Source organism: Ailuropoda melanoleuca, chromosome 8 (assembly GCF_002007445.2).
Source record: "Ailuropoda melanoleuca isolate Jingjing chromosome 8, ASM200744v2, whole genome shotgun sequence".
NCBI classification, from domain to species: domain Eukaryota; kingdom Metazoa; phylum Chordata; class Mammalia; order Carnivora; family Ursidae; genus Ailuropoda; species Ailuropoda melanoleuca.
Window position 1 is genome coordinate 114800701 of NC_048225.1, and position 26172 is coordinate 114826872.

At 42.8% G+C, this 26172-nt stretch overlaps 1 protein-coding gene across 1 annotated transcript in view; it reads right to left on the bottom strand.

The window, feature by feature from the left end:
• The window catches only part of ESRRG (estrogen related receptor gamma), a 578927-nt gene that overhangs the window by 409942 nt on the left and 142813 nt on the right, over positions 1 to 26172 (bottom strand). Inside the window, exon 3 of the mRNA XM_019806161.2 lies at positions 18843 to 18934. The gene's annotated coding sequence lies outside the window, so the exon portion shown is untranslated. The remainder of the gene's footprint in view (positions 1 to 18842; positions 18935 to 26172) is intronic.

Consider the following 26172-nt stretch of genomic DNA (forward strand, 5'->3'; position numbering starts at 1 on the left):
GGTCTCCTTTAAAAGTCATACCCAGAACTTGACATGGCAGGCATGGCTCCTTGCAGAAGAGTGAGAGGTTACTTAAATCTTACAAAAGATTTGATCAAGTTAATGAACACCCGTCAAAGTTGCACAGAAGACCTAGAAAACAGCAAAGCCTGGCTGTGTGTGGATGTGTGTGGCTCTGTGTGTGTGTGTGTGTGTGTGTGTGTACGTTTGTCACTGTGCACAGCGGCATGCCTGAATTCATCTGACGAGTCACAGCTTTTCACCTAAGGATCAGTTCAGAATGTGTAATGATGCCTATTTACTTTTCAAATTCGCCATGAAAGACTAGACCTTTACTAATATCCAATAAGATCTATTATCACTTAGTGGTGGTTTATAGGATTTGGAAAAGAAATTTCTGAGTTATGGCAAAGGAAATCTAGGGACAGTCCTCAATGGACCACTATATGCAACACAATGGCACTTGTAACACCGCTGCCTTCCCCTGACACCGGATTTCAATCCCTGCTCATCTGGTAATTGGACATCTACCCTAAGATCTGTCCTGGAGTGTGGAAGAAGTGGGGAAAAGAAGGAACCACATAGAAAAGTCACTATTACAGGCATCTGCTCCATGCAGGCAGAGAACACCTCATTCCCTCTATATGTTGAATGCATCTTAACATCTAATGTGAGACACTTGTGGTAGGGGCAGCATGATGGCCTAAGCGGGGCGTGACAGTCAGAATCAGGCAGCAGAACCAGATTCAAATCCCAAATCTGACACTTCCTGCTTATGTGACCTACAGCAGTTTTACCCAATTTACAGATTTGACTCTATTCTGCTCTCTTATTTGGAAAATGAATATCATGTGGCTAATGTTATCCTGAGTGGTCCGGTTCCACAAGCCTCTGACTCCAGACAGTCAAAAGAGATCGTCAAAAAAATTACATTTACAAGATCTTTCCCATTTGATGGAAAGAAAATCATCACGTAGACACCGGGCCAGCTTTGAGCGGGAGGCGGAGTGCGGCTGTAGCCCTGGCAAGACTGGCTCTCCGCGTCTTCGTCACTCGGTGATTTCTCGCAAGTACTTCACTGAATTTACTTTGCACCCTGCATTCCATCGGTGAAATAAGGAACCGCAAGGTCTCTCAGGGTCTGAAGATGTCAGACAGAGCATGTCACTCCTCTGCCTAAAACTCCCAGGGGCTTCCCATCTTCCTTGGGGAAAAAGGCCGAGTCCTTACAAGGGGCTACAAATTCCTCCAGACCTGACCTCTTACGCACTCTGACCTCCCCCATTCTTCCCTTCCTTCCCTAGAACACTCCAGGCTGTCTCCTACTCAGGGTTGGGACACTCCTTCCCCTCGCACCCACCCCTCAGGGACCCATATGGCTGCCACGTCACCTCCATCAAGTCTTTGCTCAAATGCCACCTGCTTGCCTTTTCTACTCAGCTTATCTAGAACTGCAGCACCTCCCTACCCCTGTGTTCCCTCCACACCACTTACCACCTTCTAATAGAATAACTATTTTTAAATGTACCCTGTTGTCTTAACTCCTTACCCTGGAACAAAGACTTCAAGAGGGCAGGAATTTGTATCTCTGAGGCACAGCCAGGTACTAGCGACGGCTCAATAAATATTTACGGAATGAACAGATTTGTTGCAAGGCATCAGATAGCATGTTATCTGCGAAGCACAGTGCCTGGCACACGGTAGGAACTTAATAAATGATAGCTATTCGTTCTGGAGGGTGGTAATCAAGGGTAAGATTATAATCTTTGGAACCCTGAGTGGGCATATGCAATGCTTTTGGCCAGTGATGCAACTAACACCTGGGTTTCCCCAGGGTACTAGAAGGTGCTGTTCTATTGTTGGGCCTTGCTATGACTCACTTGCAGGCCTTGGGCACACCAGTTTCTGCATCTGTAAACAAATACAACAATATCTACCCTCCGGGGGAGAAAGAAGCTAGGGAAAGTTCTGTTTGTCACTTGCTCTGCCATCTGAGGTGAAAGTATCCACAGCATGATTTAAAACATTCGATAAGATTAAAAATCAGAAAATGTGATCCAAAGGGGCACCTGACCCCAATGTTCATGGCAGCAATGTCCACAATAGCCAACTGTGGAAAGAGCCGAGATATCCATCCACAGATGAATGGATAAAGATGTGGTATATAGAGGCAATGGAATATCACTCAGCCATCAGAACAGATGAATATTTACCATTTACATCGACGTGGATGGAACTGGAAGGTATTTTGCTGAATGAAATAAGTCCATCAGAGAAAGATAATTATCATACAGTTTCACTCATATGTGGAATTTAAGAAAGAGCACAGAGAATCATAGGGGAAGGGAGGGAAAACTGAAAGGGAAGTCAACAGAGAGGGAGAAAAACCATGAGAGACTCCTAACTCTAGGAAACAAACAGGGTTGCTGGAGGGGAGGCGGGTAGGGGGACGGGGTAACGGGGTGATGGGCATTAGGGAGGGCACATGATGTGATGAGCACTGGGTGTTATACGAAACTGATGAACTACTGAATACTACATCTGAAACTAAAGATGTACTATATGTTGGCTAATTGAATTTAAAGAAAAACATTTTTAGAAAAGGATTAAAAATCAGAAGAAAGGACTATGATGTTTCTGCCTAACAAAAGCCTCTTTCGGCTGGCACTCACACACTCCACCTGAGAGGTTTCGGCCACAGCCTCTTCTTTGGGTCAAGCAGCAATGAGGGAAAACACAATCTGACTTTCCGGGGAAAATCTGAGAATCACATTTGCCCAGTGGAGTAAGTTGTTGTTTTCATCAGGGTAGAAAAATACAGGGATGGATACAGTGCTAGTCTCCTGTTCACTACCTGGGCAGCATTCCTGCAGCAAGAAGGTGAGTAATTACACAAGTAATTAACATGTCCTTGATTTTCATACTCTAATCCTATAGTTGCAGGATTTCAACTTTGGTCCCAGAGTCCGCGGGAAGAAGAGAGCAGAATGACAACGACTGGGATTGGTGTTGGAGAGAGGGCTGGGCAACCAGGAGATGGCTCTGGGTTTCTAACCGCTTCCTAATGAGCTACAACTACAACAGATGAACATTACCAGCGAGCATTCTAGTTGTTCTGTTGTTTTTTTAAACAATGGGGTGCCTTGCAGGTATTTGACACCCCATCTTCCCTAAACCCCCACTCCCACCTCTTCACGCCTGCTCGCAGTATATTTGATGTCACTGTTTATTAAAGATAACTAATGCCCTAAGTCTTTATTTACTTCTGTTTATTGCTATTTTAGCAGGAGTCACTGGAGAGCTGCTATGTTTCTGGTCCACTCGGGTTCCTTAATCACAGTTAGTAGGTAAAATCATCTGTGACAACTAATCCAAAAAGCAGATTATATTTATTTTGGCTACAGTGGCTTGCAATTCGTTAAAATCAACAAAGCCTTTTCATTAGCCCCCTGCTGATGTCCTAAAAACAGACATTTCAAGAGTCTCAAAGCACTGAGCTACACATATGCAGCCAAGCTAATGCTGACAGATTCTCAGTGCCATTCTTAACACAAAATCTTATTAAACTAACAAACAAGAAACAGAACCCCTCTGCTTTCAAACAAAGGCTTAATTAACATGCCTAAACTCCAAAATCAAAATCATAGCCGCAAAGCTTCCTGAATGTGGAAGCAAAACAGAGACTGTGTCATTAGTTAAACAAGATTTACCAAAAATCGGGACCTTTTTTTTCTTTTCTTTTTTTTTTTTTAATAATGTGGTAAAGGATTAGAAACCAGAACCATGGTGCCTATTTCTAAACAGTTCTGCATGGACATTCTGGCCTTCCAAAGCTGGGATTGTGACGAACCGGCCTATTGATGGAGGTTGCAAATCTACTGAGCAGAGGATCGAGGTCTTATTCCGGGGTTGCCAGAGATTAGAAACAGCTGCAGCATGTTTCAGGACAACATCATTCCATCAACGTCCTCTGTGTCCTCCCTCTCCTACCCTCACTCCTGAGACCACACCGCTCGCTGCCTTTTGCAGGCATGTCTTTTCCTCGCTACCATCCAGCTATCTATCTCAAAGAATGGCCTCTTTAACACCGAATGGGATTTTAGGGCTCAGTGTCAGAAATGGGGGCGTTCCAGGAAAGATGCTCACAGGGGTGACTCAGCCATCACTGTGCCACCAGGCAGCAGCCATAATTAATGAATGTATCAAAAGGTCTACTCAAGGAGCAAAGAAGGTAGACAATGATTTATGTTTACCTAAGGGGAAGATTACTTAGCTTTGCAAGAGCTTTCAGAATGAGGAAGCCCAGAAATATTTAGATACGGTGTGGTACCTCTCCAAGCTGGAGGAGAATTTCAAAGAATGGGCAAGCAGATCCAGAAACAAAGGTGGGGGGGGCGGGGTCCGTGCATAGGAAGATGTGCTCTCTCCTGTCTTTTCCCTCCACAGCTGTGATTGGAGAGCTGCCATGATTGCTGTATTCTCATGACTGTTACTGCAATGGAATTATTTGTCAGCACCCCCAGCACAATCCTGAATGTTGTCAAGGATGATTACCAGATGGTACTTCATTCAAGTCTCTGTCCTAACGTGTGGTTTTCCACTGGTCAACAGGGGAGGCCAAAAGCAGCCCTTGAGAGCCACAGCTTGCTTGGTTCCGAAATTCACAAGGGATGAGGGCATCAGGCTGCCTCTGAGACGTAAAGGTCCCAGCTTGTCTCCACCAGGGCCTCTGTCCAGCAGCCCCTTCAGCCAGGACTTCGGCTTCCTCTGGTTCATTCCATGAGCAGAAGAGCCGTCTGTTAGAGCAGATAATAAAATCCAGCCTAGAAGGAAAATCCACATGCAAAGCTGCTCTCAACTCAGAGTTTTGTCCACAGGGAAAAGTGAGCCACATCTGATATACAAGTTATCATTTTGGCTCTCCATAATTAAAACTATTGTTGCCATGGCAATCCAAAGAGGGCGGCAAATACATGGAAGGCTCATGTCATGGCTTTTTTGTTGTTGATACAGTTTGTAGCCCCAGCCTGGGTTTATTGATGGCAGGGCAGAGATGTGACTTGGGCAAACAGCAGAGCGACATGGGGTAAGGTGAGAAAATGTGAAACTCAATTATGTACCCAAGATACTGTTTTCAATTGTCCCTCGGTCCCCGGTCTGCCTTATTCAATAGATAATAAAAGTGCACTGTTTTCCTTATGTTTATTTACATCCAGCAGCTCTCCCCAGCACATGTCAAAGCTTCCTGATTTTCTTCTCTATCATCTACTGCTATCTAGAGGATTATACTTGAGGAGATTTCCAGGTCATCGCAACAGGTCACTTTTCTGAGCCACCTTATCAGGGAATAGGAACCACATGCAGTTCTCATGCAGGGAAACAAAGAATCCACTTGGTTTTGTGATTTAAACAGGAAGGCAAAACAGCCTTTATTACTGTTGTCATATAAAACATGTTGAGACCAGCAAGACAGCAGCAGTAGCCCTGAGGACTATTCCACTTTATACCTCCCGAGGTTATTCTCAAATAAAAGAGAACACACCCCTCAGTTTTTGTTTTCGGATTTTTGTTTTGTTTCAATTGTGTTTTGTTGTTTTGTTTTGTTTTGTTTTGTTTTGTTTTGTTTTGTTTTGTTTTAAGCAGGCCTCCTCTTTTCCTGGTGTGTTTAAAATGGGTCTGCTGTTCAATGTTCATGATCTCCTTGGGACAAGAGATTCCGAGCCAAGCAAGAGAACAAGGCCACACAAACAACTCCACACCCTCTCAGGCAACCCCGGGGTCCGGTACACCTCTGCGAGCAAAAGCCAGGAATGAAAGAAAGGGTGTTTCCCAGCATCGTCAGACCGGGAGGGGCACCTCGGGCACTTGTTAAAATACAGAGTGCCAGGCTCCTGGCCTGGGGACTCTGCTTCTGCAGCTCTGGGTGCCTCTGGGCAACACCAAAACCAATGACACTGGCCAGGTGCTCCGAGGGACACACTGCCCCTTCATCAAGGAGTCAAGAATTAAATCCAGAGTGAAAGGACCTAAGCAACTGTTTCCTGGCCTGTTGTGCTACACACCCAGCTACTTGGACACAACCAGCTTCCCACTCAGGCAAACTGAGAACACCCATGGAAAAGAATTATTCCACATCTGTTCACGTGGTTCCTGCACCCCTTGAATCCGGTTTGGTAATGCTTATCGGCACGGGAGGGGGAGGAGAGGAAATTCTGATGGGCTTTTAATTTTATTTTCCAACTAAAAGTAAGAGGAGAGAAACTAGCAATTTAACACTCAGGTGAATGAACTGGCTCCTGGGTAGGGGAGGGGGTTTGCAGAGGAGCTGAGCCGGACACCATGCTCACGGCAATAGTTCAGAGATCCAAAAAAAAAAAAAGTATAATGTTTCACTTAATGCCAGGGACAGTAGCTCAAGATGTTGAAAGAAGCATATAATATTTCCCCTGGGGGATCTGAAGGTAGCAGGGTAGGTGACAAAAAGGCTGGAGGACGGAGGTAGAGAAGGGAGCTTTCATCTGGTCCAATGAGTAGCAGAGAGCAGGCAGAATGCTGAATGCAGCCGCTGTCACCAAGCCGCTCCCCCTGCAAGAATAGCTCACCACAGCCCCCATTACACTATCTCATGGACACTCTGTCTCACTGGAATACAACTTGTTGGGGGATTAGTGTCTAGAGAGAAATTCTCAAATAAGCTTTTACTAAAAGACCAGACGCCTAGCTATGGCAACTGCTTCTTTTTAATTCCAAAAGCAATCCGCGCCATAACCCAATAGTTCTGCCCTCTGATAACGGAATAAAATCTAATACTGTTCCTGAAATTTTATAGACATTCCTCTCTTTCTAAGGACATGAATAGTGTATATACACTGTTCAAAGTCTCGATTTTTCTCTTTTGTAGCAAAATGGCAAGAGCCTATGGGAGAGTGGAGCCTGGGGCAATGTTCCTTTTTGCTTAGAAGCCACCTGCTTATCACCTGCAAACAATAACAGACTACAAGGGAGGCGGTGGAGATGGCCCCTCACCACCACGAAGGGCAAGGGTTAAGTAGGAACAAAGTGAGGGAGGCTTTCTTGGCCTGAGGGGACTCTGCAAAGTGACCAATGAACGCCTCCCCAAGGACGGATTCAAGGGGCCGAGGAGCAGCAGTTAAAGATCAGAGGCAACTTGAAAGGGGCCAACGAGTGGGACTTCTGAAGTAGAAAGAAAAAAAAAATAACACCTCCAAAAAGAAGGTAACATAATCTCAGGGCCAGTGGTCTCTTGGAGAGTGACTGGCTCTGTCTAGGCTGAGAGGCTGAGCTTGACGGGCAGGGCCCCTAATGAGCCCCTCTCATCAAGCTGCTTGCAGAAAAATAATGGCACTCTTTCTCTCTGCAGCAAGGCCAGCGCCACACTGGACAATGGCTTGACGAAAATGGAGTTCCCGGATCATTAAGGAGAACACTAGCTTCAAACAGGATGCGGCAAAATCTGACTATTCTTTAACCCGAAAGAACCTAGGGCAGACAATTCAAAGGGCATTAAAGGCTTAGGAAAACCGTAACTGAGAAGTCATTAAGGGAAAAGAGTTTAATCCAGTTCCAATCTTTAACCGAGAAAGAACTCAGGCATGTAAGGGATTTTGATGGAATGAGTATGAATAATTATCTCCCAACTACTGAAAAGTCAAGGAGAAGAAAAGGGCCCAAACTAGTCTAGCTGAAGAAAAGAAAGTTTTGAACATCCCCATGTGGTGTCTCACAGTAGCTGTGGAATCTCTTTCTTTGGACTGTAATGAACTATAGAATAGATAGTCATTGATCTCATAGCACTGAGGGCTCTTCCTACATGAAAATTGTAGAACAGCTTTGAATTGACACTTCACTGGCTCCCTAGTGCCCTGTGGAGCCAAATATCCCTTCATCTTCATCCAGCTCTCCCCTCCTTCTCCTAGCAGATGTCTCATTTTGTTCTGCCCCTTCTCATTCATCCCCCTCCGCCATTTTGATAACAAGGGAAGGAGAAAAATGAATCTCTCTCCAACTACTTCTCAAGATTTACTACCATGTGAAATTCATGGCATGCATCTTCATCACCCTCTTCCCCTCAGGGCTGCCATGTCCCAGTGGAAGCATTTCCTCTCCCTCCTGTCTAGTCTCCATCTGCTTGGACATTTTTGTTGACTTTGCCATGCACATGGATGATTCCTCAACCTACTCTTTCTTTGCTGCTTGAATCTACCAGCCTTGGTGCCACTGACCAGCCCCAGGCACTAGATTGCATGACAGATTTTGTATCTAGGACTTAAAATACTGGTCTCCTATCAAAACAGCCCCCCTGCATATCCATCGATTAATGAATGGAAAAACAAGATGTGATATATACATACAATGGACTATTATGCACCTTGAGAAAGGGGTAAGATTCTGATATATGCTACAACATGGACTTTGAACACATTCTACCTAATGAATAAGCCAGACTCAAAGGACACATATTGTATGGTTCCACTTATGAGGTACCTTGAGTAATCAAATTTCACAGAGTCAGAAAGTAGCATGGTGGATGCTAGAGGCTGGAGGGAGCAGGGAGTGAGGAATCATTGTTTAATAGGTACAGAGTTTCTGTTTGAGATGATGAAAAAGTTCTGGAGACGGGTGGTGGTGAGGATGCATGACTGCAAAACAACGTGTATGTACTTAATGCCACTTAGCAATGGTTAAACTACTAGGGAAAAATCCAATCACCCAGATCTGTATGTGAGTGCTCAAGACACACCTAAATCAAGCCGGACTGTACTTAGTTTCAGAANTGGTGGTGAGGATGCATGACTGCAAAACAACGTGTATGTACTTAATGCCACTTAGTTAAACTACTAGGGAAAAACCCAATCACCCAGATCTGTATGTGAGTGCTCAAGACACACCTAAATCAAGCCGGACTGTACTTAGTTTCAGAAAAAGCATGGCAGGCTCTGTCAACAAATGGGGGTGAAACTTTAAAAATTTACCTATTTTCTTTCCTTTCTACCCTCTCCTTCCTTCCTTCCCTCAAGAGATATTTCCCAGGCAGCCACTCTGTGACCAGTACAGTAATCGAAGATGGGACCAAACAGAATTTTGGGTGGCTCAGTCGGTTAAGCATGCAACTCTTGGTGTCACCTCAGGTCGTGATCTCAGGGTTGTGAGACCCAGCACTACCTCACGCTCCGGGCTTAAGATTCTCTCTACTTCCCTCTCCCTCTGCCCCTCCCCACCCACTTGCTCACACAGCCTCACTAAATAAATAAATAAACAAACAAACAAATATTAAAAAATAAGTAAAAAATATATTAAAAAATAAAAAAGAATTTCCAATCTAGAAAGCAACAGTCAAGAAGCAACTATATGTCCCATATAAGTTAAGAAACAGACANAGTAATCGAAGACGGGACCAAACAGAATTTTCAGGGGGCACCTGGGTGGCTCAGTCGGTTAAGCATGCAACTCTTGGTGTCACCTCAGGTCGTGATCTCAGGGTTGTGAGACCCAGCACTACCTCAAGCTCCGGGCTTAAGATTCTCTCTACTTCCCTCTCCCTCTGCCCCTCCCCACCCACTTGCTCACACAGCCTCACTAAATAAATAAATAAACAAACAAACAAATATTAAAAAATAAGTAAAAAATATATTAAAAAATAAAAAAGAATTTCCAATCTAGAAAGCAACAGTCAAGAAGCAACTATATGTCCCATATAAGTTAAGAAACAGACAAAATGTCTGGGAACATGTAATCCTTCCCAAGGAGGGGATGCTTTCAATAAATGCTTTTGGAGCAGAGACGTGGAATTTGAATAGGAGTTAGGCAAATAACAAAGAGTGTATAGAAGAATATTCCAGACCGTGAAATGCAGGTGTGAATGAGAAAAAAAACAGCCAGGCGTGGGGGATGTAAAGCAGCTTGGCTTGGTTGGAGTAGAGGGAGAGCAGAGAGGCTTGCGATGAGGCCTGCCCAGAGGTGACATGAAACACGTAAGACTCTTTCCCTAAATGCCAGATGAGAATACTGAACCAGACCTCCCCAGTCTCTTCCTGGTGTAGGACGCCATTCAACTGTAAAGATGCTAAGTGTGATCCCTTTCCAAGCACAACTGTCTTGCTTGTTAGGCCACCATCATCCCTATGTCCTCACAGAAACTGTCTGATTCCCCCCACCCCAGAACACCCCTCACCCCCACCCACACTGTGTCGCTCTTACCTCACCCCAATTGTTAGGCCCCTCATGGCTTCCCTGGATCTCTCTCCTGTCTACGTCCAGGATTGACGTCCTCACCGCTGTCCTCACTTCACAGACATTCTGCCAAGTTGATTATGTAATCTTCCTCGCTGACTCACATCCCCTCTGAAGAACCTTTTTCTCTGACTCACTTCTCCCTCTTCACAAATATCCTTCTTCTTCTCCTGCCACTTTTAATCTCTCTTCTTACTCTTTCTGATTCACATCTTCTCAGGTCTCTTCTGCATCCATATTGCTCTTTGGCCACCAAATGCTGAGGACCACGTGAATGTAGGCCATTTCTAATTCACTCTGTCTAACTTCATCTGGGCCCTCTGCCATGAGTACAAGGTGATCCACTTATTCGTGCCCGGTGCTCTCCCAGGCTCACTTCCTTCAGAGGTTTCTTTAGAGTTATGCTCTTCTCAAACTCCTATCCCCTTATTTTAAGGAAATGACTCTGTATTCGATTCATTTTGTGCATACCCTCATCCCTCACCTTCTCTTGCCTTTGCTATCCATGGGTCTGTTTCTACAAATGGGCGTTGTCTTCCAGCCTTTTTTAGGGAGGATGGGACTTCTCTGTACTAAAGTGGAATATGGCCAAGAAGTAGAACACGGTTCTTGCCCTTCTAGAAATTTCAACCTAGTTAGGAACATGATCACTATATACTTGGTCATTTTAGGATGAACACATAACTAGAATATATATTATACATCACTATATATGTCACTATAACATATATCACTGTTTATCATTATAAAATACACTATTACACTTTGTTGCCTTAGCATAAGTCTTTTTTTTTTTTTAAAGATTTTATTTATTTATTCGACAGAGATAGAGACAGCCAGCGAGAGAGGGAACACGAGCAGGGGGAGTGGGAGAGGAAGAAGCAGGCTCATAGAGGAGGAGCCTGACGTTGGGGCTCGATCCCACAACGCCGGGATCATGCCCTGAGCCAAAGGCAGACGCTTAACCACTGTGCCACCCAGGCGCCCCGCCTTAGCATAAGTCTTAAGTGGTGCCAGGGCATACTTCAGCACCTAGGTTTCTTCTCACTGAAGAGGTCAGGGAAGGCTGCAGAAAAGAGATGATGTGTAAGTTGGTCTTGAAGGAAAAGTGGGATGCCAGTAGGCCTGACAAAGATTTGTGGAGGGGTCCCAGAGACAAGGAACTGCAAGTGTGAGGATGAAGGTTACACACACAAGGTCCCATAGTGGCTCTGTGCTTTCTCAGTGAACAGCAGAAGAGCACGACGGTGTGTGAAAACTAGAAGTGTGTGATGAGATAAGGTTGTGGAAATTTCACTGCCAAGTTAGTCAGAAAGGACCTCATTATAGATAATGGGATATTACTCTGGAGTGGCCCAGAGTGAGGCTTGAAAGTTGAAAGGCTGAAGGCCAAGTTCAGTTAGCAGGCACCTGCTCCATCTGGCCCCAGAGTAACTGGAGCCAGGCACGTGGATATTAGAGATGGCATGCACATTCCTCCCAATCCTCAAACATGGGTCCCTGTCCCTCCTGTCCCATCCCTAATCTTGTAGGTCGAGGTGTTACATATGATTTAGCTTCTTTAATCCTACGCTCAGAGGTTTCATCTTCTTCAGATTAAAATTACTTTTTCTGGCCATAAAGTAATACCTACTCTTTGTGAAAATTTTGAAAAATTCAGATAAATAGCTCTCCCCTGATATTAAAAACGCTTTCCCTTGACCCACCCCCACAAAACCACATGGCCCTTCTTTCCCTGTCCTGTAAAATATACTGACATCCCAAAATGTCCAAGTCTCCTTACCTTGCCATTTCCCTCAGCTGGGAACCCTACATACCCCTGCTATCTCAGCCTTAAAGGTTCAGCTCAGACGTCAACCTGTCAGGAAGCCCAGCTGTGCCCCTCTTTCCTCTCCACCCCACTGATCCAAGTGCCCTCCTTGGGGTTCTCACGGCTCTGGGGATACCCCTTAGTGAGAGCCTAACCAAATGAAATGGAAATACCCACTTTGCAGTCATCTTCACAACTAGTCTATGAGCTATGAGGATTAAGTATTATGTGGAAAAATACGTAAAAGATTTAGAATAAAATTAATAATGTTTTTCTTTCTTTTGAGGAAGAAGGATCAGACTAAGCAAGACAGAAAAATGTGAATCCACAAAAAATAAAACAAAAAAATATTCAACCACTTCTCCTTGATGATAATCGAAAGCAAAATGAAAAGGTAAAAAAAAAAAAATGGGGAAAGATTTTTGTAACATTGAAGAGAAAAAGGGTTAATGTTCTTCGTGTGCAAGAAGTTTCAACAGATAAGGAAAATGATCCCTATTTCAACAGAAAAACTGGTAGGAGAATAAGAAAATGCAAATTCACTAAAAAAGATACAACCAACCAATAAAAACTAAGATATTCAGCTTCATTAATAAATTTTAAACACAAATTAAAATAACTGTAATGTATCACTTCCCAATAATAAATTGGCCAAAAATTTGAGTCTGATATCATCATGGCTAACTAGGAAATGGGTAGCAGTAGTAGGTTGGTGGAAGTGCTGTTTTATATAATTTTTAAACTATCCACTGACAGTTATTGTAAAATTACCCTGGCTCAGCAATTCTACTCTAGATATCTCTCCTATGTAAATGCGAACACAAGAATTAAAAAAGTGCATAGCATTACTGAAATAGTACCAAAAAGGGGCAAAATATCCATCAAGAAGAGAATAGGCAAATACGATATGTCCACTTACGAGGACACTAAATATTTACTCACCTGAAAAGATATATACACATGTTTAACAAGCAAATTGCAGGCTGAAATGTGGCATGTTGCATTGTGTTAACTGGAAACAAAACTAGTTAGATAGATCTCTTTATAACCATTGGAATATGCAGAAAAAGCTATTAATACACTGTGAATAGTGACTACTTCTGGGAGTGCGTGGCAAAGGAAGATTATGCTTCATCCACCAATTTTCTCTGTTTTCCCCCCAACAAAATATTTTTTTAACTTTGCCATATGTATCTTTATCTTTAGCACTTTGCATTCCTCACGGTAGATGCTCAGCCAATGTTGGTCAAAGTGAAATAGTTTCCAGATGATCATGAATTCTTAGAAATCTATCCATTTCATCCATTTGCAAACCTAGTGTGACCACACATCAGTGTTGCCTTGTTATGTTTGTTTCCTGGCCAAATTATTAATAGCACCCCCTTCACTCCCAAAGTGATCAATTGGGATGAGAAATTGTATGGTTATAAAACCTCGCAGAAGCCCTTGGTTTTGTTGATTAGCAATTCCTTCCCCAAACTCTTCCCACCTTATCTTCATGACACTGTACGTCATGCCCTCCCATATTTCTCTTCCCTTTCCAATTGCTCATTCTCTCTATCACGGATTCTTTTTCTTGTTTTCCTCCCTAACGCTTTTTCCCGAAAGCTCTTCTTTCTCTGCTTAATCCATGTGATGATGAATATTTTCTCACATCCACGCGCAGGGGGTCTCTCTATTTTGGGCTTGGACTCTTTCTCTAAGCTGATTTGCTAGGGGAGGCTTATCATTCTCCACACCCCCAATTTTAATTGTCTACAATGGAAGGAATGCCCTTCTCTCTCCTAAATGATCCTGCTTGTAGTTCAGTTTCTCAGAAATGCTCCAGGTGATGGGTCCTCGCTGGATGTCATGTCTACATGGAACAGCAGCAGAGCAGAGTGAGTTCCTAGGTGGACTGCCTGCATTCGAATCATACTCCTTTACTTGGCTGGACTTCTGCACTTCCCTGTACCCAGTCTTCCCATTTTAAAATGGGATAATAGTTGGGGCTCCTGGGTGGCTCAGTCAGTTAAGCCTCTGCCTTCGGCTCAGGTCATGATCCCAGGGCCCTTGGGATCGAGCCCTGTGTCAGGCTCCCTGTTCAGTGGAGAGCCTGCTTCTCCCTCTTCCCCTGCTCAAGCTCTCTCTCACTTGCTCACTCTCTCTCAAATAAATAAAATCTGAAAGAAGTAAAATAAAATGGGATAATAGCAACCATTTGATGGGGCTACTTTCAGGATTAAATGATTTATTATATTTGAAGCCCTTAAAAAGTGTGGGGCACATACCAAGAATTCTAGAAGTGTAAGCTATTATTCTGCTTTCAAGTTTTCTATCGGAAACATGAACTAGAATAACAATAAAATGCGTTAAAAATAGCCAACGGCTCCCGATGATTTCTAAATCACCAGGAACCATGTACCTAACATAATGCCCTGCTCTTCAGTAAGAGAAAACCATGGTCCTGGTGTAACCTGGCCCTCTGGCATCTGTCCTCTCACTCCTTCCAGGTCCTCAGTCCTGCTCCCGCCCCTACTCCCTGTGTTTGTCTGGTTTGTCTTTTATAATCGGCTCTCAAAGGAAAAAAGTCCCGAATTTTTAAGCACTTGCCAATTTCTGGGGAATACTCTTAGCACAGCTGATGTCAAGCTACCAACATGGCACCACGGTGCGAGGAGACGGGCAGCGCATGAGAGCAGCACAGACTTTTACCCCCCAGACGTGATAGACACGCCTCAAGAGCGTAGGGGATTGATGGCAAGGCATGAGTGGAAATAATTAAGAAGTGATAAGTTTTCAGTATTCACTACTTCTTGTTTTTAATAGAATGGATTTATCGTAAGTTTATGTCATTTAATTTTTAATCCTATGTCATAAAAGCTGGCTCACTGAATTTCTAGAAATTTAACAACTGGCCCTCAGAGTGTGATTAAGTTCCAGCACACCTCTGAGCCCCCACCTCAAACAGTCTCCCTTCCAGTCCAGCCTTTCCTCCCTCCTGAACGGGCTCTCCTTGCTTCCTTCTGCTGACCCTCTGGCCTACCCCCTTTACAATGCAGGATTGCAGCCCCCAACTGCCTCCACCGTCCCGGTGATGTCAGCATTTTTGGAGGAATAGGATACACTTAGCACCTAAGTATGCGTATTTCTTATCCTTTTCATGGATTATTTGTATATCATCCTTTTTCCCGTCTCTGAGCTAGATCATACTTGTTTCAGACCAGTGGTTGCTGCCTGAGGAAAAGGAGAGGGGCTGCCTATGGGAGAATCATTTGAGAACCTGGGGCCTTCTCAAGCTTCACCTTCTCCTGCCTAATTGAGGCTGATACAACATCTCCCACGTCTACCTCACTTGGGTTTAGAAAGCCACTATTTTGTATGTTACAAATCTCAGCACAATGAATGTCAGCACATAGTGAACACTCAGTAATTACTTGCCTGTTGAAGCGACCCGACATTTTAGTAGAAAAGTTAAAATTCTATTAACTAACTTAGTAATTAGCTAAAAAGGCAGATTCCTTGTCAAGGTAGGTTTTTGGCTTCTTATACTGAAGTCAAAGAAACAACAACACAGTTTTAAGGTATAAGAGTGAGAAAATAGGTTAACAAATTAGGGTATTCTTTTTGAAAAAGGCAGTGAAATAAATGTTTTTAACCAGGGGCCGAATGCACAAGCACATTACCACTCAGAGGATCAAGTCGCTGATGCCTTTATTAATGTGAAAATGACTGTTTAGAAATTCCTGCTGTCACATTCTTGGACACCTTGGGGACATGTAGACACACGTAAGTATAAATATATATGGCTTGGTCATATACTCACGGCAAAGCATTTTTAGACTCCAGATGTGATGGGTAGGAGCTAATTTCATTAGAGATAATATTTAGGGAGCAAATTGTTTTTCTCCTGCTTACTCTGAATTAACATCATAATTGTCTCTCATAGACCTCGACAAAAAAAAAAAAAAAGAGCGAAAGAGAGAAGGCTAATGGACTTCATGTTCTCATGGAAATTTTGGATGGCATTAAAACAAAGATAAACACCAGCAGCGGTAAGGCATAAAACCTATATTTCAGGACCAGAATTGCAACATCACATCCTTTCTGAAATTAGAGTAGGGATTTCAGATTATCATTTGTTCAAATCATTTGCATTCCCTGGGCACATATCCAGTGGCAGAAGTTTCCCAAGAGGCACTCTCAGGCCTTGCTGAGGCAACCACCCTGAAGATAAGACACACTTGCAAACTCAAGGGCTGTATGAGTGGGTCTTCCTCTTTTAATTGGTATTTATATTTGCCCCAAGAAAGAAGACTAATTTTCAGGCAGTCTCTTCAGTGAAGAAAAAACTCACAATTTTTGGCCTCACTTAGCCAGCAGTAAGCTTTCTGCTAACCCTTAGTCATAAAGAAAGAGCATTGACAAAGACATTAAAGATGGAAACAATAAAATTGTCAGGAAGGGCAGGAAAAAGATTGCCATGATATTCTGTCTCCGTTTGCAAAAAAGGTATTAAAATCCCAACAATACAAAAATAGACTTGAACAATGACTTTTTTTTTAAGGGAGGGGGAAATTGCTCCCGGCTTCCGAAGATGAGTGTCTTAAAGGTTTCATTGATTAGTTGATAAGTTTGCTGGTGAATGATTAGTCGATTAGTCAGAAAGGTTTGAATTAGTTACTAGAGCTCTGCCTCCCATGAATAAAATGTGGGGAGTGTTCTCTCTCCCTCCCTCTGTGACAGATGATATCTGTTTTCTCCTATGAGTTTGAATTTAAGAACCACTGAAGCCCAGCAACAGTATATTCTGGCTCAAATGAGCTGAAAATTGCATTCAATTTGAATTTCAAAAATGGAGGGGAAGAAGGGGGAAAAAAAAAAACCCTCAACACTCATCAAGGCTCCACACTTTTCAACTACTTCCTGCTGCTTAGTTGCATTCCGCCAGGCTGAGGACCTGAAACCAGGATGTGCTGCAGGGGGAAAGAGCATCGCTGGATTCCTGCCCAGTCTGAGTTTAAAAATAAACTTTTAATAGTCAGGATCAAAGCAAACCTCACTTTTACGCACATGCATAATGCAGAATGCGACCCACCAAAGAAATAGATTTATCTTCTCCAAACTCAAATTGGCCTGCTCTTCTTCTTTTTTTTTTCCTTATGTACTTTGGAGGTGATAAAGGTGAAGGTGTTTTCCCTGGGAAACTCTAGAAAGGTAAATTCTTTTCTAAATGAAAATTAATTCCTATTCAGCTCACTTAAGACCTTCATTCCTTGTCGCTTGGTTTTTCTCCCTTCACCTGCGTCAATTACAAAGCAGATGTGTTCTTGAAAAGTTGAGTGAGTAGACATTGATTTTTCAAATCAAATCATATTTTGAATGCTCTAAGAGAGTTGGTTATTTAAAGGAATCTTGTGATAAATTATTTTATAAAGCCAAGGTATTTTTAGAGTGCAAATAACTGTCCCTTCATGCGAAGGCACCGTAAGCATGAGTTTGAAGCCCATTCCAGTTCCTTAAAGCAGGGCATAACTGCAGTTTATAAGCAGCCCAGATTTAAGCATCACCACTAATTAAAACTAAACTGATGTCACACAAAACAACAGATGATATCCCGGAATCATATAACTGAATGATTTTTGGCCAGAACTCCTTTTTATGATAGTTTGAGCTGAAGGAGCAGAGAGAACACCAAAATCATTTCAATCCACTTCACACATGGAAACATACTCTCCCATTGCCTAAATTATTCTCAATTTGCAAATTAAGCAACTTGGGTGCCATGAAAAAGGTAATTCGACTTCTAAAGTGCCATTTTCCACATTGAAGCAAAAGTCTGCCGAATGCTGCTCAGAAAATCTGACTTGCGGCAGAGGGTTTGGTCCGAGCAGCATGGAGACGCATCACTGGCAGCAAGGGCGCACGGATTTCCCGCGCACCCACTTTGTGCCAGCCTCTGTAGCCTGCACCGGGGGTAACAAAGAAATCACTGATATTACCTCGGAAGAGCTGACCATTTAGGGCGAAAGTATGTCACCTTTCCCGAGTTGAGAACCCATTTGAGAGTCAGATGGAAGCAGGGACTGTTTCCACAAAAAGAACCCCCCCACATTCTGATGCTGTGGGACGGTCGTTATGATGGGGCTCATAGATGCAAGAGATGGACCTGGGTCTGGCCGACCATTGAGTAACTGATGGTACCCAAGAACAGGAGGATGATTTTCCTTCAAATACCAACTGAAAAGGCCTTAAAATCTAGGTATACTGGGAAAGTACTAGGCAGAGAATTGGTACTAGGCGGCATACCATGTACTTTCAGTAAGTTCACAGAAGACAGAATTAGGAAGAGAAGGCTTCCTTTTGTAAGCACAGGACAAGACATAAAGAAAAATACTGTATTTTGCTTCTGGTACATCCCCCAAAACCAGAATTAAGAAACTGTCTGACCCTGATAGCCAGGTTTGACCATCAAAATAGTACATCAATAAAAACCGGTTCCTTTCAAAAGGAACCGCACAATCACCGCAGCACACACTCAGTAAAGTCCAATTTGTCAGAATATCCCATAAAATAAAACACCCTAAAAGCATGAAAAATGACATTTTTGCATTTTGAAAAACAAATGAGAGAAACATGGGAGCCTCTTCATGTGTGTTACTAATGAGATACGTGCCAGGACCACAGTCAATCAAAGCCATCAAGAGGCCACTTAACCCTATAAGGTGCACCACCTGGCATTATGTTACATAGGTTTCGAAATGAATATTAATATCTCCTACTCTTGTAGGGGACAGCTTACCTTTCAAACTGCAACAATGTTAGCGTAGGATTTTTTCCTTACATCTTCATAATTTAATATTGTTTCATTGATGAGCCAGTAAATTGTCAGCTCTATTCATTTATGTGACGTGAGCAAGGATCCAACCCAAAAAAGGAAAAAAAAAAAAGTGAGGTCAATTTCCTTGGCCGCTGCATTTAATAAAATCTCCCAGGCAATAGAGTTAAGCACACATTAATAGCTATGGCTTCGCGCGCCCTGCCTTTAACAAGTCTTTGATTTTCCTATATATATACTCAGAGCCATCTTAATGCTCCAGCTAAGGTACAGTCCTCCTTTCTTATCTTAGTTTTCTTCTTTCTCAGTCTTATCAGATTTATTAATCTTCGGCTCCTCTCTTATTTATAGTGTCTATGCTCTGGTTAAGGTTTCAAAGCCGTTTCCGTGATAATTCCCATTTATAACTTGCAGGAAAAAAAATTCTATCACAGGGACCAATGGATTGTCTACTTATTTCACATCAGACTCAAAATATATGAACTTCTCCAAATATGAGGGGTCGGTCTGTTATTTCTCTGATCCTCAGAAAAGATAAAAGAGAGCAGGCAGAGAAACACAAGAGTTTCCTGACTGGAAAAACGTGAAGCTTCTGTTTTAAAAAACTCCACAGTGGGTTTTAGCCAAACATGCCACTCAAAATGCATTTCTGTTTGAGGTTGAATGTTTATCAGGAGAAATCGTTAGGCGGAGCCTCATGAAACTATCCACCTTCTACCAATCTTGACGGACAAACATGGCGATTCCACATGACTTAACGAAACATCTCTCCCATCTTTACCTTCTAAAAGACAACGCCTCAGAGCAACCACGTGACCCCTTGGACATCCGGGGGAGTTCGCTGTGGGCTTGCAGCCCAGGGAAGGGAGAAGAAGAGAAGGTTGTGAGCAATGGAAAACTGAAAGGCCTCTAACAATTTCTTCAGTACACACTCCAGTGTGGTTTATCAAGTGAAAGATGAGGAAGCTCATACATCAGGCGGCACCAGGCCATTTTCTCTCACGTCTCTTGAGGTATGAATGTGATTGCTGTAGCCTTTGGGGAGTGAACACTTCAAAGAGACGCCTGAATCATCATGAGCAGGTTCTCAGAGGGGCTCTAAATCACATGCACTGAAGACACCCTTCACACCCACAGCTTTTGCCCTTTTCTTTCTGAAGTTAAAAGTAAAATGCTTGACAATTAAGCAAGTTGAGGTTTCAATTCCAAGTGCTCCTTAATACCCCCAGACTACAGAAAAGCAACTGGACTCAGACTCTGATCATTTGCTTTCATATTGAAGAGGAATGACTTGATTACTGGAAGACAAAGGGATAATTAGTAAATAAATTCTTGCAGACAGTGAGAGCTGAAGATCTACTAAGCCGAGAGACCAAGAAGTTTTCCAGTGGAGACAGGAAACGGATAAGACTCTAGAATCAGGAAAGAAAGGTGCTCTGCAAATAAAAATAGGAAGATGTCTCCAGTACATTCAATAAGCGAGAAAGAAGACAAGATGACTCGAACGTAGGAATTCAACCCTATTTATTTCCTGGGACTGTGAACACAGGAGGTCTGTTAAAAAGTTGTAATTTGTGTAAGTCTAAGGAAACATTAGGAGAGAACCCACCCAATGGACACTACAGGGTAAGACGTCTGAGGGGAACTAATTTAGGTTGCTACTTTTTTTTAAAAGAAAGCTTATAACTCAAGAGGTACAGATATACCTTGGAGATACTGAAGGTGGGTTTCAGACCACGGCAATGAGCAAGAATCGCAAGGAAACAAGTCAAAGGAATGTTTCAATTTCCCCGTGCATATAAAAGTTATGTTTACACTATATGTAGTCTATTAAGTGTGCAATAGCATTATGTCTAAAAAACAAAGTACATACCCTTTTATAAAAATATCTTATTGCTAAAAAATGCTAACCATCATCGTAATTTCTTTGTGGTAGAGGGTCTTGCCTCAGTGTTGATGGCTGCCGACCGGTCAGGGTGGTGGTGGCTGAAGGCTGGGGTGGCTGAGACAATTGCTTAAAATAAGCCAATGAAGTTTGCCGAATCAACTGACTCTTCCTTTCACGAATGATCTCTCTGTGGCACGTGATGTTCTTTGATCACATTTTACTCTCAGTAGAACTTCTTTCAAAATTGGAGTCAATCCTCCCACACCCTGCCTCTGCTTTATCAACTAAGCTTATGTAATATTGTGAATCCTTTGTTGTCATTTCAAATCTTCACAGTATCTTCAGCATTTTCACCAAGAGTAGATTCCATCTCAAGAAACCACCTTCTTCGCTCAGACACAAGAATCAACTCCACATCGGTTACAGTTTTTTCATGAGGTTAGACAATTCCGTCACATCAGCAGGCTCCCCTTCTAATTCTGGTTCTCTTGCTACATCTACCATATCTGCAGGTACTTCTTCCATTGAAGATTTGAACTCCTCAAAGTCATCCATGAGAGCTGGAATCAACTTCTTCCAAACACTTGTTAATGGTGATATCTTGACCTTTTCTCATGAATTACAAATGTTCTTAATGGCATCTAGAATGGTGAATCCTTTCCAAAGGTTTCAATTTATTTTGCTAAAACAATCAGAAGAATCATTATTTATGGCAGCTGTAGCCTTATAAAATGTATTTCTTTTCTTTTTTTAAGAGAGAGAAAGAGAGAGAGAGAGCCTGAGCGGGGGTGGGGTGGGGGGGTGGGGGCACCAGTAGGGGCAGAGAGAGAGGGAGAGAAAGAATCCTAAGCAGGCTCCACTCTCAGTGTGGAATCCCATGCAGGGCTCAATCTCATGACCCTGAGATCATGACCTGAGTCAAAATCAAGATCAGATGCTTAATTGACTGAGCCACCCAGACACCCCATAAAATGTATTTGTTAAATTATAAGAGTTGAAAGTCACAATTACTCCTTGATCCATGAGCTGCAGAATGGATGTTGTGTTTGCAGGCATGAAAACAACATTAACCTTGTTCATCTCCATCAGAACTCTTGGGTGACCAGGCACATTGTCAATAAGCACCCATATTGTGAAGGGAATCTTTTTTCCTGAGCAGTAGGTCACAACCGTGCACGTAAACCATTCAGTAAACCGTTATAAAAAGATACGCTGTCGTCAAGGCTTTCCTGTTCCATGTATAGAGCACAGGCAGGTATAATTCCTAAGAGCCCTAGGATTTTCAGAACGGTAAATGGGCACTGGTTTCGACCTCAAATCACAAGCTGCATGAGCCCCTAACAAGAGAACCAGCCTGTCTTCTGAACTTATGAAGCCAGGCACTGACTTTTCTCTAGCTATGGAAGTCCTAGGTGGCATCTTCTTCTAACAGAAAGCTGTTTTATGTACATTAAAAATCTGCTGTGTAGCGTAGCCACCTTCACAGATGATCATAGCTAGACCTTCTGGATCACTTGCTTCAGTTTCCACATCAGCACCTGCTGCTTCACTTTGTCCTTTGATGTTACAAGGCCAGCTTCTTTCCTTAAACCTCATGAACCAGCCTCCACTAGCTTCATACTTTTCTCCTACAGCCTCCTGACCTCTCTCAGCCGTCACAGGATTGAAGAGTTAGGGCTTGCTCTGGATTGGGCTTTGGCTTCAGAGAATTACGTGGCTGGTTTGGTCTTCTACCCAGATCTCTAAAACCTTCTCCATATCAACAATGTGTGTCTTACTTTCTTAGCATTCCTGTGTTCACTGGGAGTAGCACCTTTAATTCCCTTTAGGAACTTTCCCTTTGCATTACAATTTGGCTGACAATATTTGGACTAAGAGGCTTAGCTTCCAGCCTGTCTCAGCTTTTGACACACTTTCCTCATTAAGCTTAATCATTTGTAGCTTTTGATGTAAAGTGAGAGACGTGAGACTCTTACTTTTACTTGAACACTCAGAGGCCACTGTAGGCTTATTAATTGGCCTAATTTTAACATTGTGTCTCAGGGAATGAGGAGGCCAGAGGGGAGAGAGAGAAGGACAATGGCCAGTTGGTGGAGCAGTCAAAACACACACAATATTTATCCATTAAGTTCACTGTCTTCTGTGAGTGAAGTTCGTGGACCCCCAAAACAATTACAATAGTAACATCAAAGATCACTGATTACCAATCACCATACCACACACAATAACAAAAAAGTATGAAATATTGTGATAATTAGCTAAATGTGACATCAGGTAAATGCTGTTGGGAAAAAAATGACACCAATAGACTTGCTTGATGCAGGGTGGCCAGAAACCTTCAATCTGTAAAAACACAGTATCTGAAAGTGCAATAAAACACAGCACAATCAAATGAGGTGTATCTTTCAAAAGAAGGATAAAAAATCCTTCAGGTGCTGATTTCATCAGACAAGAAGTTGCTATCTGTGTTTAATTGCCAATGGTCATGATCGACATGGCGGTGATTTTGAGTTAACAATTAAAATACACAACTTGTCAAAGCCCATCACTGAAATTAATGAAAATTCAAAATAATGTTCACATTATGATAACAGTTTTTGGAATGAGTTCTCCTTTTGATCCCACACACAGAGCTTCTGTGTGAGCAGAGGCATTCCTCTCAGGATCATGCTATTTGGGATCTCCCATACACACAGGAGGCAGCTCACATCAGCCATCAGTGACATCCTGCTCTCAGAGTCTTGGGGAGGAAGAATTACCACCTTAGTTACTAAACTCCCTCCCTTTCAGTCATGTGCAAGGTGTTTAGAAATTGCTGCCAGGAGAGAAAAGATGGATGCATAGTGCTTCTATAATTCGTGAAAAAATGTGGAGTCTTCTAGGACCTAAGGTACATGAACTCATTGTCCCGTGGGCAACTGGGATCCTGTTATTTGGGAATTCTTGGCAGGTGGGGGGAAGGATGAATTAGAATCCAGCTCTTTACCTACTCTTTCCCAACTTTACCACATATATCTCAGGCTTTATTTCATGTTCTGTCCCATTCAGGGGTCCTGGGTGAGGGAAGACAGATGGGCACTGGAAGGGTATGGGAATTTAGTCCCATTACCTCAGTGATCTCCTCTTACTACAAAATGCAATATACATTTTCCTAGATTAATTCTGTTCTAAATGGTGACAATCAACCCAAGTGGAAGATTTCTTATTCAGTACTGCAGGTAATCTAGTGAAGAACAGAAGACAAAAGTGTTGTAGACTTCTAGAAGTTCAGTTACAGTACGAGTGAGCAATTCTTCTGTGAGGAATCCAGAAACTCACCACTACTTATGTAATTTTTCTGTCTGGGAATATTCTGAATTACAAACAACCAGTTTTAAAATGTATACAGGACACTATTTTGTAAACTAGGAACTGCTTATATTCAATTAATTATTGAGATTGGACAACTTGAACTGACAAAAAAAATTAATTCCAGGATTAAAAACTACCAGATACATTCCCCTGGATTTTGTATTGCACAACTTCAGGGGGCATCCTACACATAGATTACAATGTGAACGGTGCTACCCCACTATGATTGCATAGCACGGGGTTAGGGGAGGAAGCATCTGTATCCCAGAAAAGGATTTTTTAAAAGATCTATTTCTTTATTTTTTGAGAGAGAGAGAGACCACATGCAAGCAGAGGGAGGGGCACAGGGTAAGGGAGAAAGAGAGGGAGAGGAGCAGACTCCCTGCTGAGAGCTCCAGAGCCCACACGTGGGGCTCGATCTCATGACCCATGAGATCATGACCTGAGCCAAAATCATGAGTAGGATGCCCAAATGAGCCACCCAGGCGCCCCCCAGAGGATATTTCTGGAGCAAATCCAGAGAACTAAATTACCGGGGTCCCTTCACTCCAAGTCACTGACTCCAGGGCAATAGGACTTGCACCACCACCTTCCACCATCAACGGTCTCTAGGTTGTTGCAGTCAGCTCACAGGGAATTACCTCCCTACCTTCAGAGGAGAAAGATCTGTTCTTTGGGTTCCAAAACGGTACTAAGAACGGATATTCCAATAAAAAGAGAAACCACTTAGCACAGAATGTTCCTGAAACATAGTAGCACTACAGTAGAACCCAACTATTAACAGCCCTGCTATCCTTGGAGAAAAGCACATTTTGAATTCCCAAACCTTAGGACTACATATTACCAGGAGGCATTACCTGTAATCTACTTACATACAGATACAAAAGCCTGTGCATAATATAGTCTCAAAAATGAACAGATAGCTGTAGGTTTTTAAAAGGGAAAACACAAATAGTCCCTTTAATCCTTCTGAATATAACTTTAGAGTACAGTCAGATAGTAGAAGATACACAGAAGAAATTCCTCAACCTTCCCCTGCCATATGTTGTTTCTGTGGCTCTAAATAGGGTTGATTATTTGAAGATTTTTTTTTCAAGATTTCAGTAGAGGCAATCAGAAAAGATTTTCCCAGGCCGGCATGGGATATTCAAACAAGCTACTGGTTATTGGGAAGATTTGGGGCAAAGAGGGCTTTAGCTCCCCACCCCTCACCAGGCTTGCCATAATAAGAGAGAAAAATGGAACAACGTAAGCAACATGGTATTTTAAAATGTCCCTTGAAAGGGAGAGTAGATCAGAGACTGTGATGCCATTTTGAAAGTGGACAATAATCCATCAATTTCGATACAGCTTTTTCAGTGATGGCTACAACATAAAGCTTTCCCCCAGTTAAAGTGAGCTCCAACTTAGAATTCCAGATTTAGATCTCCCAGTACTTGCCACTTTATAGCTAGTCTTCCCAAATTCAATAATATCGGCTACCTTCAGATGCAATTTCTGACAGAGGAAGCTCTTCCGTGAAGGCAGGATATTTTAAAAACAAGAGGCTGAGATTCTTGACTCTAACACATTGCCAATCATTTTCCTCCCACTCTGACCCTGGTAGTGTTGGAAAGTCAGGAAGGGAAAGGCAAGGGGATAAGTAGCAGAAGAGAAGAAGTGACAGACTAAAAGAAAAGAAAAATAATGTGAATAAAGAGGAAGATGAACTATGAGTGAACACAGAGTCGTGATTCACCTGAAGTCGTGATTCACCTGAAGTCGTGATTCACCTGAAGTCGTGATTCACCATTAATGCTCTCCAATGGAGCACAACTTCCTTGTGGTTCAGCCTCCCCTCCGGAGGATGCAGGAATACCAGTGCTGGCTAGATGATGGAGATGATCCACTCCGAAGCCCACATTTCACCAGGGAGGAAAGGGAGGCCTTGGAAAGCAAAGTGACTTACAAAGTCATGACCAGAATCAGGTTCACAGTGAACCAGCCCAAGCCCCTACCAACCACACCTGCCTTAAAGCAGCAATGGTTTTTCCAAGCCGTAGACAATCGCTAATG